General features: G+C 44.5%; 1 long non-coding RNA gene and 1 pseudogene across 3 annotated transcripts; one reads left to right on the top strand and one right to left on the bottom strand.

The window, feature by feature from the left end:
- The first annotated feature begins 213 nt into the window (after positions 1 to 213).
- Positions 214 to 3101, top strand: LOC125529855 (uncharacterized). 3 transcript variants are annotated; one of them, XR_015599152.1, is made up of 6 exons: positions 214 to 608; positions 700 to 751; positions 1007 to 1124; positions 1251 to 1409; positions 1535 to 1739; positions 2866 to 3101. It is a non-coding gene; the product is annotated as an uncharacterized LOC125529855 (long non-coding RNA). The 3 variants fall into 3 exon arrangements; XR_015599147.1 differs by lacking the exon at positions 700 to 751; XR_015599183.1 differs by lacking the exons at positions 700 to 751; positions 1007 to 1124.
- Positions 3102 to 3462: 361 nt separating this feature from the next.
- LOC125529854 (uncharacterized) lies at positions 3463 to 11498 on the bottom strand (annotated as a pseudogene).
- Between the last annotated feature and the right edge of the window lie 2566 nt (positions 11499 to 14064).

Here is a 14064-nt window from a genome sequence, read left to right as displayed (position 1 = left end):
CAATATACAGGTTAGCAGTTTCAACCTCAAGGAAAAAGACAAGAGATAGTTTTGATCAATGATAATTGTCACTTGCTACAGATGGGAAATGAAGTACAACAAAAACCCACCTATACCAACGCATATCTACCAACGAAATAACAATATGTGTTGTTTGTTTTAATCTCCAACCTCCCGAACTTATCCCACCCACCCATACTTAGCGCTAACCTCCTCTCCTAGGGAAAATCTAACCTCCCTATACGGACGTACCTACCCACGCCCTCCCAAATTTTCCCCATCTCCCCTCCCCCACGATTCCTCTCACTCAAGCTCCATGACCACGAATCCAGGATGTTGATCGCCACCAGCAATTGCAGCTAGCTCGGGCGCTCTTCCACGGCGTCGCTCACTAGCCCGGCTGGCCCGCAGTCCTCTCCTCCGACCCTCCGCCGTCGCAACTTCCTCCGCGCTGCTGCACATGCCCTGCAGCAACCCTAGCCGCCACGGGCCGCCGGTGCGACTCCCGCGTAGGCCCTCTACCCCGCGTCTCCGCACGCGCAGGTGATGGCTTGGGCTCGCCGGTGCTGCTCCGCCTCGGCTACATCGCCTCTGACACCGACAATTTAGTAAGGCACTTCTCTCCTCTGCTCGTACCCTCTGTCCCTCTCTGATTCTTTGTGCTGACATGCATCGGTCCATGGTTTGCTTCTTTGCCAGAAATCACAAACGTGATCTGCGCTACCTAATGTTACTCACTTCATCAATCTAGGTATTTTAGTTTCGTCCTTGCATTTTTCAGTGTGCACTGCTATCTAGTTCTGCACATGCAAGCCAGTCGTTTCCAGTTCGGATGATCTATTTGGATGTATGTTTGAGTCCATATATGTTTTATTCTGAAAGAATCCTCGCCAATTTCACTGTCGCATGTTGTGTAATACTATAGGAATTAGTCTCGCATCGGTCCATCTGTCCTAATATTCCTCTTTATTGTCTATATAATCCTTAATTTCACCTTCACTTGCAGGTTCTGAAACTGACCTTGCTTCAGCCAACATGTGCGTATTTGTTGGATTGCATTGTCATTCTAGTAGTAGTTCGATCTGTTGTGTTGATGAACATCCACGTGAGGCTGCAGGATTGTTGTGCGTTACCAAAACATTGTCTCCCTTATAATCATCTAATTGCTGACTCAGTTTCAATTGTTGATCCGCTAGCTGAGTTGATGAGCATGATGTTTTGGTTTGACCTTTTCATTACGGTGCTTGCAGAATGGCGTCGTAGCAGCACTGCACAATTAATTATTGATGGCGAGCAACATCACAGCTCTTCTCATCGTGCTCACAGGCTGTGGAGCCGCCAGCCTGCTGGAGCTACTGGCCTGCTTGAGGCGCCCTCGATCAGTGCCAACATGGCGAGAGAAAACTATGGTACAGATTTCTTAGGTTGCAAGGTTCTGTGTTCCCCTAGGATTTAAGATGGTGTTGTTACTTGATGTAGGAACTATGGTATACTATGACTATAACACGTTTTGTTGTTTCTTGTATTGTTTCAGTGCATGAGCCAGAACCCTGTAAGATTGATTTCACCTTTCTCCAATTACTCTTATCAGAACTTGTGGTTCTACATGTTGCTGGCTCCCAACTTTTCTTCAATCGACATCTAATTATTCACAAGATCATGAAATATTGATGTCTCACTGGTTCTTCATCTATCAATTTCCCAGATTAGGAGTTGATATAAACATCAATATGCTCAAGGTAATTCACCCTACTTTGCATAGTAAACCGTATTGAGCTATTTTAAATGCAAAGCATCTTTAATAAATTGAAGATGGTTTCACAACGCTAGTTTGGTTTATAGATTACAATGCGATTTCCCAATATAGAAAAGAAAAGGTCGAGGCCGAGGTGAACTGTGGTGTGATCTCTGTACTGACATTTTGTATAACTTCTTTTGGCTTGCTCTCAAATATTAACGTCTTTCGTACGCGCGCACTGATGCAGAAATAACAAATATCTCAAATATGTTCTGTAAGCGCATGTGCTGATGATATTTGAGCAAAGAAGTGTGTAATTTCTCTATCTGCAGTACTACTAATGCTATTTTGATGCAATACTACATCTGATATCTTCTAGCGTTCCCTATAAATTTTATGTTTATCTAAATATTATACAAACTTATTTGTACAGTTGAATACGGAGTTGCTAAGGGTCTTTTAGCTTACAGAGGCTAATATCCCATTTGGTCAACATAGTTAGACTTCTTGTACTAAAGTTTAGTATATCAATTTTGTACTAAAATTTACCTTGTTTTACTAAATTATCTTGTGACTAATTTTTGCATTGTTATACTACTAAAATTGCCTTGATACTGTTGTACTAAAATTTAACCATTGAGTGGGTAGGAAGAATTCCAATGGAGCAAAAGTAGTGAGACAGGAGAAGTTAACTCAAAATGCACTTAGATGTGACCTTCACATAACTCACAAATCATAGCGAGTACATAATTCATGATAGAATTGCACTAGGACACATGACATCTAGATGTATAACTGTATGTAGTAGAGTATACTTAATGCCTATATTGTTCCTTTTTAACTTGTTCGTAGAAATTGGTTTGGTTTGAATCACATATGATGAAATTTAGTTATGTACCTTCATTTGATAAATGGCACTTTATCAAAATTCAGCATTTGTTTTCATAGTTGTCGCTTGGATTTATGAGGAGAATATAGTGGGTAGAAAAATGTTGACTGTGTTTCATTTAAATATGTCATCCGATGTACATGTTGATCCCCAAAAATATTTTTATGTTTGACATAGTTAATGTTGAACCTGATTTTCTCTAGAGTAAGTTACTCATCTCATTTATTTATTTTTGTAGATTGCCAAGATAAACTGGATGATGCATGGCTCCAATGTTGATTGCAAGGATGAGAATGGGGCTACTACTAGATAATTAGAATGTAATTTTCAAGACAACATTTCAAATATATAGTTGATGGCAAGGTCGAGAATTCGGCTACTACTAGATAGTTTCACATCTTGTAATCTCTGGATCGTGTTCTTTGTAATGCAACATATTTGATTCAATATATGAGACCCTCCTGTTCATTATAATATTGTGGCTCATGTACACTATCGATATTGACCTAATAATTCCGGATAGCTATCTATAAAATATCATCAATTATTCATGCTAAGTAGGGAAGGCTCTAGTCGTTGCCATGATATGTCATTGGACAGGGTAGCCACCAACGCTTATGTTGTGTTGTTAGTCTCTAACTCTATACGTTGCTACATTACAACGCTTCTACATGTTGTTTACCAACGGATGCATATACGTTGTTGTATACCCTAGCAACGCCACCTACGGCAACACATCGTAATCCATTGATGTAGACCTTAGCAACGCATATATGGACATACGACAATGCATCGATGCGTTGCTAAAGGGGGGTTCCTGTTGTAGTGAAATTAATTAGTACACCTAATGAATTAACATGCAAGCAAAATAAGTTATCCAATAAAGCATCATTCACATCATATGAGTTTTCAGGAACGGATCTTAGACCGCAAAGCAGGCACAGCGAAAACACGGGCGCATTGACCAGTTCTTGATCCATGAAGTTTTAGCTAAATATTGATGCCAACATTGCTTAGAGTTAACATGGGACAAAATTGTTATGAGTGCAAAGAAAATTTGCTACCATGACATACCTCAAGCTGCTTGATTTCCATCTTCACATGACTAATGATTCCGTCAACGCTCCAATTTGTCACAGTTGAAATTGGCAAGGTGGAAGGAAAGAGCATCTCAACGTCTTCCCGTGTACCATACTCAGCAGCCAACTCTATTGGCAATCTACCAAACTGTTGAGAAACAACAAAAACTTTACAAAAAGTAATATTCAACATTAGGAAATAGGCAAATGTTCATGACACATATTTACAAAGAGAGCATAAAGGTGAAATGGTGAAACTGTAACAAGGTTATTCAGAAAAGTTCACTTAGCACAGCCTTTTATTTTCATAGTACTACAGATAGCATCATGTAGGTCTACTTGCATCATAACTCCTATAGTTATGGTCATTGCATATCAGTGTAAGACAAGTCTATTGATTCACTATCCCACCAAATTAACAAAAAGATGGCACAAAGTGGGAAAGGCGAAACAGTAGCACGCTTATGTAAGAAAGGTAACTTAGCACAGCCTTTTATTTTTACATTACATATAGCATCATGTAGGTGTACTCACATAACTCGTATAGTTGTTGCATATCACTACAGAGCCAAGGAAAACACGAATATGTGACAAAATGAGCATTCTGACCTCGTCAAGAACATTTGAATTTGCACCAGCTTCCAACAAGCACTTGATAGCTTCAGTTAACCCCTTCTCTGCAGCCGTTACCAAGGGATTATAACAAGGACCAGCACCACTCATATTAGCTCCACCCTATGAGATGCAAGTATGAAAAGCCAATCATTTGTTTAGTTGTTAATACAAAAATGACTAAATCAAACATCAGTTTATAGAAATCTAGATTCCTACTGTTAGAGTTATATTTATGGTGTCCTTTGGCTTTTTGCATTCTGGCCTTTGGCCTCCCCTGTATATATGTATATATGATGGCGTTTGCCTCCTGATAATATTAAGTTGCATGTTTCCTAACATGGTATCAAAGCTTTAGGTTCTTTTTTCGCACGCTGCAACTCGTGCTAGATCCAATCACGTCGTGACGATCATCCTTTTCCGGCTCTGCTGCTCCAAATCTTCTCATCCCTCTACTTGGCCGTTGCCTTTGCGCGTGCAGTTTTCTCTGCTGCCGCTGCTCTACTCTCGTCCCCGTCCGTGCGAGATCGATCTCGAACTGGAAAACGGAGCAACTGCTATCGTAGGTCACGATCTTCGTTCCCACCCGGATTCCATCTCTGCTGCCGGTTGCTCGCCGGTTCTCTGCTGCCGGCGACGGTTCCGCCCCAAGTCGCCGTTCCTAGACGATTTTCTGCCGCCCGCTGCAGCTCAGATCGGGGCGCGCTCCCGATTTCGTCACACTCGATCGAGACGCCCGCCACCGACCTGATTCCCGCCGCCGTTCGCCGGTTCCCGTCGCCGGCCACTTTCAGATCGGGCGCTCATCTGGCCGCCGCCTGCTCAGATCAGACCTGATTCCCGCCGCCGTCCGCCGGTTCCTGTCGCCGGCCGCCTCCAGATTGGGCATTCATCAGGCCGCCGCCTGCTGCCCATCGGGCGCTTTCCGCCCGCTTCCTCCATCGAGGCGCTTGGCTGGGCGGCTGCGATCGGGCTTTTTCGGCCCGCTGGCTTCCTGCCTCGTGCCTGTGATCTACCTTTCAGCTGCATTTTGGATGATTTTGCTGGTCGTTTTTCTGTGTTAAAAAAAGAGAGAAAAAAAAGAAAAAGAAAAAGAAAAGGTACTATGTCGTTGTCTTCAGGCGCTGGTTGTCTATCCAACATCAGCTCACACATGCACCTTCCATCTTTACTCGGTGCCCCTCCTCACGCCTTGCACTCTATTACTCTGATATTTTTGGATGGCAATGGCCGCTTTGTGTCGACTCCTCTCGACGCGTCCATAGGTGGTGGTGGTCACTCTTCGTCGGCTCTCTTTGCGGCTTTTACACGTCGTGGTGGCTGCTCTTCGTCGACTCTTGCAGCTTCCGCGCACGGTGGTGATCTCTCTACATCGACTTCTCTCGCGGTTTCCGCGCGCGGCAGTGGTCGCTCGACGTCGACTCGTCTCGCGGCTTCTCCGCGCGACGGTGGTCGCTCGACGCCGACTCCTCTTGCGGCTTCTGCGCGCGGCGGTGGTCACGCTACGTCGACTCCTCTCGCGGCCTCCGCGCGTGGCGGTGGTCGTTCTACATCGACTCGCTACTCTCGGTCGACTCTACAAGCGGCCGGTGTTCCTACCTCGACCTCTTTCGCTGTGTCCCTGTCTGCGCGCGAAATTGCGCAGCTCCGAAGTCTGCTTGCTGCTTCAGAGTCTTCACCAACTGGTTCTGCAGGTTCTGTGACTGACTCTTCTGGCATTGAGAAACCACCTTCTACTCATTCAGGTACATCCCCATGGATTCTTGATACTAGAGCATCTTTTCATATGACTTATGATTCTTCTACTTTGACCTCCGTTCGACCCGTCGAGTCTCCTATTCGTGTTCTTACAGCTGATGGTACTCCCCTCCCTGTAGCTAGTCGAGGCACTCTTAACACTTCTTCATTTCATGTTCCTTCTGTCGCTCATGTTCCTCGACTTACTATGCAGCTCATATCTGGTGGTCAGATTGTTGACTCTAGTTGTAGGGTCATTCTCGACTTTGATTCATGTTCTGTTCAGGATCGTCGCACGGGCACTCTGCTTGGTGCTGGCCCTCGACGCTCTGATGGTCTCTGGGAGCTTGACTGGCTTCGTCTTCCCTCCGCTGCCACCGCCGCCAGTCTCGCAGCTCCTGTTGCTGCATCTACCAGCTCTTTTCAGTAGTGGCATCATCGTCTTGGCCATTTGTGTGGTTCTCGTCTCTCGTCTTTGGTTCACCGTGGTGTTCTGGGATCTGTCTCCAGTAACGCTTCGTTGGATTGTCTGGGTTGTAGGCTTGGTAAGCAGATTCAACTACTTTATCCTCATAGTGAGTCAGTGTCCGAGTGCCCTTTTGATCTTGTTCACTCTGATGTTTGGGGTCCGGCTCCCTTCGCTTCGAAAGGGGGTCATCGCTACTATATTATCTTTATAGATGATTTTTCTCGGTACACTTGGATCTATTTCATGTCTTCTCGTAGTGAGGTCTTATCTATATATAAAAAATTTGCTACCATGGTTCATACCCAGTTTTCTACTCCTATTCGTGTTTTTCGTGCAGATTCGGCTGGTGAGTATATCTCCCATGCGCTGTGGGGATTCCTTGCTGAGCAAGGTACTCTTGCTCAGTTCTCTTGTCCTGGTGCTCATGCTCAGAATGGTGTGGCCGAGCGCAAGCATCGTCACCTTCTTGAGACGACGCGATGATGATCGCTGCCTCTCTCCCGCCACACTTCTGGGCTGAGGCTATTACCACTTCCACCTATCTCATCAACATTCGGCCATCTGCTGCTCTACAGGGTGGTATTCCTCTTGAGCGTCTTTCTGGTCGTTCTCCTGATTATTCGGCGCTTCGCTTGTTTGGTTGTGTTTGCTATGTTTTGCTTGCCCCTCGTGAACGCACCAAACTGACCGCTCAGTCTTTTGAGTGTGTCTTTCTCGGATACAGTGATGAGCATAAGGGCTATCGGTGTTGGGATCCTGCCGGTCGTCGGGTGCGTATTTCCCGGGATGTCACCTTTGATGAGTCTCGTCCCTACTACCCTCGTCCATCCTCCTCGGCCTTTTCCACGGAGGACATCTCCTTTCTTACCTTTCCGGATACACCTCCCTTTGTGCCCAATAGTATTCCTACTCCTCGTCTCGTTGTTGCAGATCTGACGCAATCCTCTCCTATGGTTTCTTCTCCTCCCTCATCGCATGACTCACCACCTTCATCACCGATACCTTCCTCTTCTCCACCTTCATCACCGATACATTCCCCGTCTCCACATCCAGTGATTCCACCTCTCCCCTCCTTTCCATTCCATTATACTCGTCGTCGCCGTGTTGTGGATGAGTCTACTGATGTGCCCTCTACTTCTGATGTGTCGTCTTCCTCCTCTCAGCCGACTTATGGTCTCCGTTCTTGGCCTTGTCCACCCCCTGATCGATATTCTCCTTCTCGCTATGGTCTTTCGACCGTTGTTGAGCCGACTTCTTATCAAGATGCTATTGTTCATCCTGAATGGCAGTTTGCCATGGCAGAGGAGATTGCTGCCCTTGAACGCACCGGCACGTGGGATCCGGTTTCTCTTCCTCCCCGTGTTCGCCCCATCACTTGTAAGTGGGTCTATAAGATTAAGATTCGCTCTGATGGTTCTCTTGAGCGTTATAAAGCTCGTCTTGTGGCTCGTGGCTTTTAGCAAGAGCATGGTCGTGATTACGATGAGACATTTGCTCCTGTGGCCCATATGACCACTGTTCGCACACTTCTTGCCGTGGCCTCTGTTCGCCACTGGTCTGTGTCTCAGCTTGACGTTAAGAATGCTTTTCTTAATGGTGAGTTGTGTGAGGAAGTTTATATGCAGCCACCACCTGGGTATTCAGTTCCCGATGGCATGGTTTGTCGTCTTCGTCGCTCTCTCTATGGCCTTAAGCAAGCCCCCCGCGCCTGGTTTGAGCGTTTTGCCTCGGTTGTCACGGCAGCTGGTTTTTCACCCAGTGTTCATGATCCAGCGCTGTTTGTCCACCTTTCTGCTCGTGGTCGCACTCTTCTTCTTCTATATGTTGATGACATGATCATCACCGGCGATGATCTTGAGTACATTGCCTTTGTCAAGGCTCGTCTTAGTGAGCAGTTTTCTATGTCTGATCTTGGTCCACTTCGTTACTTTCTTGGGATTGAGATTTCCTCCACCTCTGATGGCTTTTTTTATTTCCCAAGAAAAGTATATCCAGGATCTTCTTGCTCGTGCGGCTCTTAGTGATGAGCGCACTGTTGAGACTCCTATGGAGCTTAATGTTCACCTTCGTGCTACTGATGGTGAGCTCTTGTCTGATCCGACTCGTTATCGTCATCTTGTTGGGAGTCTTGTCTATCTCGCCGTCACTCGTCCGGGTATCTCCTATCCTGTCCATATCCTGAGTCAGTTTGTTTCTTCTCCCACTTCGGTTCACTATAGTCACCTTCTTCGTGTTCTACGATATCTTCATGGCACGATCTCTCACCGTCTCTTCTTTCCTCGTTCTAGCTCGTTATAGCTCCAAGCCTATTCGGATGCTACCTGGGCTAGTGATCCTTCGGATCGTCGTTCACTTTCTGCTTACTGTGTCTTTCTTGGTGGTTCTCTCATTGCCTGGAAGGCGAAGAAACAGACCGCAGTTTCCCGTTCAAGTGCAGAGGCTGAGTTGCGAGCTATGGCTCTTCTCACAGCAGAGGTGACTTGGTTACGTTGGTTACTTGAGGATTTTGGTGTTACTGTTACCGCACCTACTACACTCTTGTCAGACAGTACAGGCGCTATCAGTATTGCGCGGGACCCAGTGAAGCATGAGCTTACCAAGCATATTGGTGTTGATGCTTTCTTTGTGCGTGCTGGCGTGCAGGACCATGTTATTGCTCTTCAGTATGTGCCTTCAGAGTTACAGCTGGCGGACTTCTTCACGAAGGCCCAGACTAGAGCGCAACATGGATTTTATCTCTCCAAACTCAGTGTTGTGGATCCACCATGAGTTTGAGGGGGGGTGTTAGAGTTATATTTATGGTGTCCTTTGTGCTGCAAAAGTATCTTCACAACAGTAGCATATCCTTTCTAAGCAGCAAAAGAGAGTGGTGTCCCAAGAATTGATTGTGCATCAATATCCACTCCTCTAGAGAGAAGATACTTTACTATTTCAGAGTGCCCTGAAAAAAGAAAAGAAAATGAAGGTCATAACACTATGAAGAGTATATGAACAAAAACGTTTTTGTGCAACAAAGTTTCAATTACTATTGGTGGGAAGCAACTTGGCTGGTTCGCATTTCCCTGACAGACACACGGAAGGAGTTGCCATAAACAGATACCATAAGAAGCAGGTAATCATACTAAATGAACACCATTTGTGAGGAAAATAGTGTATGAAACAAATACCCGGGAAACTTGCATATCATCTAAGTAAGCAGGCATTGCTTGGGAAACTAGTTTCAATGGCTAAAACAAAATAATATACGAAATAGATATCCTGAGAGAAGCTCCACAGACTATAAGTATAAATAGTACAGTGCCAAAATAGATTGGTCGCAACAAGATGCCACATGGACTTTTTACACCAATATGAGCAGAAAAATCAAACTAATATGACAACTATGTTTAGAGTTGTTAGGAATATGCAACTTGTATTCCCGTAGGGTCATAGGCCAGTATATATACATGTACAGGTGCAGGACATATGCAAGAAACCCCTTATACAATGGGGTAAACACAAAAGGCTACATGGCTATATATGTAGTTATGTACTACTCTAACAAGAGTTTCATAAAGCTAATCACTATTCAGAAGCCGATGGACATGAGAAGCAAATAATATCAGCCTTGTTTTAATATATCTACAGCAACAAGAAAATTGTTTATATTTCTCGCCAAAAAAGACAATTGTTTATATTATGTTGGCTGGGCTTGGTAAAATAAATCAACTTATATTTATCGGGATGGCATTCCCTCCAGATTCAGCTAAAGGTTCTCCAACATAACATCTGATGCTACATGCATGATCTGTATAACACAAGACAATGCTCAAACATAAAAAGGTCCAGCACAAAACAAGGGAGCAAGGCAACCTGAGCATGAAGCCAAGGCATAGTCTTGCCTTGCGACAGAGGAAAGTAACAACGAAGGGAAGATCCTTGTGTTTATACCATGAGCTGCAGCTGAATGAAGAAGAGTGATGTTTCCTGAACGTTGTTGATGCAGACCGGCGCCATGATCAAGCAGGTACCTGACGGCAGGAAGGTTGCCATAGCCCATAGGTAACGGCCTGCTCCACGGGTGAATAATCTGGCAATAAGATCCACATGAGCACATTGCAGACAGCCCAGCTATAACTGATGATGATCGTTTCACGAAACTATGGGTTTAGAACCAGACAAGCGTGAACTGAAAACGAACAAATTGCCTACCCTGGGAGGTGTCAGGCTTGTTGATGTCCATCTTGAGTTCTTGACCTCCTCGACGAGGTACTGGTACGCGGGCAGCCTGCCGCGGCCGCCAGCGGTGTGGAGCGCGTTCATGCCCATGTAGCTCGTGCTGGCCACCGTCACCGGGATCCCGTGCCCGTGCACGTCCAGCTCCTTTGCAATCTCTGAAGTTGACACAAAGTAGGGTGCAATCTCTTATTTTGGATTCATCGACCATGACAGAAGGTGGCCAATTTTACCCCCAAATCGGGAAGAAATGGCCACTGCTACTTCTTAAGAAGCGCCAATTTCAGCCACAAGTCGCGACGAGAGAAATCCCCCGAGGAATCATCAAGCCTCAGCATGCGTTCAAGCTTAAATCACAGATGAAATCGACATCCGGGAGCTGGTGTCCCGCGGTCAGATCGGAAGCCTCGCGGTGACAAAACCCTAAGCCCCCGAGTGTAGCGAGGGAGCGAACTGGCACGGGAGGTGAGGGAGGGTGATTGGATACGGAGGGCCTTACCCTTGATGTCGCGGATGTCGCCGCGGTGGGCGGCCTCGATGAACCTGCCCTCCGGCGGCCACCGGCCGCGGTCTGCACGAGCAGCAAATCCAAGGATCGGAATGCCGGCGGGAGAGGTGTAGCAGGTCGACTGGGTTAGGTTGCGTACCTTCGCCGAGGAGGAGCTCGAATTGGCATGGGAGCTGAAATTGGCGCTTCTTAAGAAGTAGCAGTGGCCATTTCTTCCCGATTTGGGGGTAAAATTGGCCACCTTCTGTCATGGTCGTCAGCGGTGGTGGTGGCGAGGAAGAAGCTTCTGGAATGTTCGCGGGGTAAAAAGGGCGGGAAATGGGCGGGTGAGAGTGAGACCCAGTAGCAGGCCAAGACCCGAAAGCCAAGGGACGGCCACGGGCCCACGGCCTTTCCCTTGCCTTGCTTCTGACTTCATTCAAAATATGAATTCCGAATTTGAACTTGCTCTATCGACCTCTTCTTCGGTGACGATCAAGTTAATTTTATCAACAACATGTTGGACGACATCGGCGCGGAAGACAAAATCTAGATCATGTTGTTGAACAATGCGATTGAGCGCCCCTCTCGTAGTCTCAAGCTTTCGTGCCTGCATGTTACATCTAGTTGTTTGCTTTGGTTGACACACAACATCATTATGTATTACTCTCACCGTCCAAAAGTATAAGATGTTTTGGCTCTTTTTTTCTTATTCTGTAAAATATGTATCTAAATGTGTTTCATTATGTAGATTCACTCCTTTTAGCCTGTATATAGTTCACATTGAAATATCCAAAACATCTTATAATTGTGAATGAACGCGGTAGGCTCGACCCGGGTTATAACTGTGCAACCCTCCGCTAATACCAAACCAATTGTAAACATTTACATATGTTCGCCAAAACATCCAAGAAATGAAAACCAAAATGTATCTTCTCACCAGTAAAATTGTCGCAGTGGGCCAATGGCACCTCAGTTTTGAATGCCTTTGCTGGTGTCTACGAGTGACAACGACAAACATCACAATGCAACTTTGGACCATGAATCTAGTCCCTCTTTCTCAAAAATATAAGACGTATTCGGCTGTTAAGTCTTCATAACGCAAGATTTTGACTACAACTTTGACATATTACATGTCTAAAAAAGATAGTGAAAGGACACATGAGAAATATATTTTGCAAAAAAAAATACAGCAGTTGTATACTTACATGGGAGATCCATATATTGTAGGGGAAATCTAACTGCCACACCACATCACACTAGTAGAATGCCCCGTGTGTTGCCATGGGTTTCTGAAATAGTTTGCTGAAGTCATATAAAGATAATGCATGTTGAATATCGCAGGTAGAGACAATATAACACGGTCACAATTACATAATAATTGAAGTCCACTTCACTTATAACGTAAACTGATAACAAGATATCAAATTGACAACGTATACGTATAAAGTGATGATCCAACTAAAAATCTATTACATATTATTGAGATCTACTTGATGCGCTTAAGAAATTCTCGCACAATATCAGACAAGTTGTCTCTAGCTTCATCCGGACGATGTTTGAGTAAGTATAATAAAAACTGTTTCCTCAACTCATACCCATCCTGCAAAAGCAATATATGTAGTTAGTACGAATACTTCACGTGGAAGGTTGTAAAACATGTGTAAAGCACAATACTGACCGCACTAAACCGCTACACAAGGTCTTTACCGTTCCAGCAGAGCATAAAATAAAAGATAAAAAAGCCAGACAAATCCCTGCAAGTTACTAAATTGTTATTGTATTAAATATGGTGATAACAAAAAAAAATGTTTGTATTCTGAATTTATTACCCGCCTACGCTCGTTGGAATACCATTAGCAATGTTGAAACGATAATTGTCCATAGACTGCTCCATGTTAAGTATGCCTGAAGTTTTTTGAGACTTAAGCCCATTGGACGGGGTGTCGAGCTTTGAACCCATTCCTTACTGAGAATTGGATGGTAAGAATAACAACAATGTATACTGGCACCTTACATATTGATAAATGATACTTACTCCAAACACTTGGCATCATCGATCGACATATATAGTTGCAGAGGCCGGCAAGCAATTCACGTTGATAGGTGGGCATGGTGGGAATTGGGCTAGGACATCTGTCTTTGACTACATCAGGTGGATTCTCAAGGAGCTCGTGATCAGAATTAGATAAACTTTCTTCATTGTCTGATTGATGGTATATCGGACATCCTTTTAGCTTATTCAGTTCTGAATCGAGCAAAATGACAACTAATTTCCACCAAAGTGTTTGATATCCTCCTGCAAGATATAAAAAACAAATTTGATATAACATTTTTTGAGATAAAATAATAATGAGATAATGTACGTCATGGTGAATGAAAGTAGCATAGTATTGACAAATTGACTGATTGAACAAGATATTTAATTCTCAAAAAATATCAATAAGAGAGGCGATTCGCAAAATAAGAAGTGTTTACTGACTGACGGAAACTGCGTACTGTTTCCATTTCCATGCACCTCTAAGCAATTATTACCGTCCCTCTACTTTTAAGTGTCCTTCATTCGCGCCATCTCCAGGCCAAACGAGACCAAGACCACAAATTGGCATTGCTTCTCTCAATGCAAGAATCGTTGACCGAGACAATTTACTATTACTATGAAAAAAATCTAGTGCTCCCTCGATCCAAATTAATTGACAAACACTTAATACAACTTTAGTACTACAAATTTTTATACCAACAATTGTGCATCAATTAATATGGATCGGAGGGAGTAACTTAATTTGCCCACATTATTACATAGTCAAGTCTATCTTAATCTGCCTACATGGTCAAATC

Source organism: Triticum urartu, chromosome 1A, assembly GCF_056163025.1.
Source record: "Triticum urartu cultivar PI428250 chromosome 1A, HENAU_Tu73, whole genome shotgun sequence".
Taxonomy (NCBI): Eukaryota; Viridiplantae; Streptophyta; class Magnoliopsida; order Poales; family Poaceae; genus Triticum; species Triticum urartu.
The sequence above is the reverse complement of the archived record's forward strand: the minus strand, read 5'-3'. Positions and strand labels throughout refer to the sequence as shown.